Source organism: Pseudomyrmex gracilis, unplaced genomic scaffold, assembly GCF_002006095.1.
Source record: "Pseudomyrmex gracilis isolate BER0280 unplaced genomic scaffold, ASM200609v1 scaffold_491, whole genome shotgun sequence".
Taxonomy (NCBI): domain Eukaryota; kingdom Metazoa; phylum Arthropoda; class Insecta; order Hymenoptera; family Formicidae; genus Pseudomyrmex; species Pseudomyrmex gracilis.
In genome coordinates, this window is record NW_018021075.1 from 64,481 (window position 1) to 66,302 (window position 1,822).

Below are 1,822 nucleotides of genomic sequence, written 5' to 3' on the forward strand. Positions count from 1 at the left end.
CATTTCATTCTTCATTTATTTCTATATTTTTGCTGTGTTATTTTCTTTACATATCGTGCCTACATAATTCACTCACTATAATGACACAGCTGAGTGGAATCTGCTGCAAAGTGCTGATTAAACCTGCGTGCATACTGCTGACATACTGCTATCATTTGGCTATCTGGGTATATAACACATACCCTGATAGCCAAGCATGTTTTGTAAAAGCATGTAACTTAAGAAGTTTGCTGAGCAGAAGTTTTCGACAAGTTGCTGTATATTTGCTGAAAACGTAATGTATAGTCATACGTAAACAACAACACGAAGGCAAATTTGAGACATTTCGTGTCAGCAGATTTAGAACAAATGGAAAGCAACTATTGCTCATTACGTTGTCAACAAAATGACTTCTATTCATAGAAAACTCTTTGCTTTGTCATTCGTTTTTGGCAACATAGAAGCAACATGATGGTAACAAAACAAGATACCGATGTCTGTACTTCTGTGGTATAGTTGTTAAAAACTCTTGAAATATATTAATTTTATTTTGTAGCTCATAAAACGTCGAAAACGAATAACTGTCTTTTACAGAAGTCCGTTTTGCGTCGCGTCGGACACAAAAAAAAATCTGCCGCTATTGGCTACAGAACTTAGCGCTTATCAAGTGTTTTGCGATATTTGCTTGTCATTGGCATATAATTTTATATTTCAAATATATCTACACAAAGAGGCCAATCACAATAAACGCAAAGCGCTTAATAAGCGTTGAGTTCTGCTGAACGCAGCTAGAATTGCAAGATCAAATAGGCCGATACCGAAAGTACCAAGAAGTGGTGGGGATACGCATCCAAGCGAAAACCGCCATCCGTGTGCGCTCGGTGCTGATAAGTTCGATCCAGAGATGCCAGATCGTGCAGGCAGCATCGAGAGCAATCATTATTCTCATTGTTCTCGACGAGTGAATTTGTATTTAGCAGTGTACAAAACCGTTTATTACCATCTTTATTTGGAGAACTCATCGCATCTTAAAGCAGTGATTACACACGCCATCATTGCATTAGCTCGTGCAGGTATTTCGATTTTTTAATGGATATGACATCAACTCGTGCGATGTGAGATTACGTTGTATTAATATACTTTTATAATTGTATAAATTTAAGGTTTTTAATCAAAGTTTACACACAGGATATATATTGTTGTTTTTTAACAGTAATAAATTTTATGACAACTGCTGTATAAATAAATTATATCATTTTATTTCAAAAATTAAAAATTAGTAATAGTAAAAAATACTCAATTATCTTATTTGAATTACTTTAATACATATATTTACTTTTTATTAAAAAAATGAGTCCATTTGTAAATAAAAGTGTTCTAAACGCCGTAAACCTATTTTGCAATTAGAGCAACAAAGGCGATCAAGGCTTCTCTTTCTAATAAAGAAATTGGTAATTATTTAGCAAGCGAATTTCCTCACCGATTTCAATGAGCTTGAAATATGTTGTTAAGGACGTTATTCTGAACAACTTTTCTCTATACATGTTACCGCCGGGCGGCTTTAGTTTTCGAGTTATAAACAAAAGAAGTTTCATAATTGAATACTAATTTTCTAACATTGTGTCGATTTCTTAAGTTAATATGTTTTTTGTATAACACGTGTAGGCAGGGAGGGCTACGCTCCCCGCAGAGGGAGGGGGCGTAGCCCCCTCTGCTCCCTCCGCTAAGAAAAAATGTAGAATTTAATTAACGAATACGGTAAATGTACAGAAAAGGTCACCCCCCTCCGATTTCAATGAGCTTGACATATGTTGTCAAGGACACCTTTCTGAGTAACAATCCG

General features: G+C 35.3%; 1 protein-coding gene across 1 annotated transcript in view; it reads left to right on the forward strand.

Annotated features, from left to right (window-relative positions):
* Positions 1–903: 903 nt before the first annotated feature.
* The window catches only part of LOC109860870, an 11,035-nt gene continuing 10,116 nt past the window's right edge, over positions 904–1,822 (forward strand). The window contains exon 1 of the mRNA XM_020440264.1: positions 904–1,053. The gene's annotated coding sequence lies outside the window, so the exon portion shown is untranslated. The remainder of the gene's footprint in view (positions 1,054–1,822) is intronic.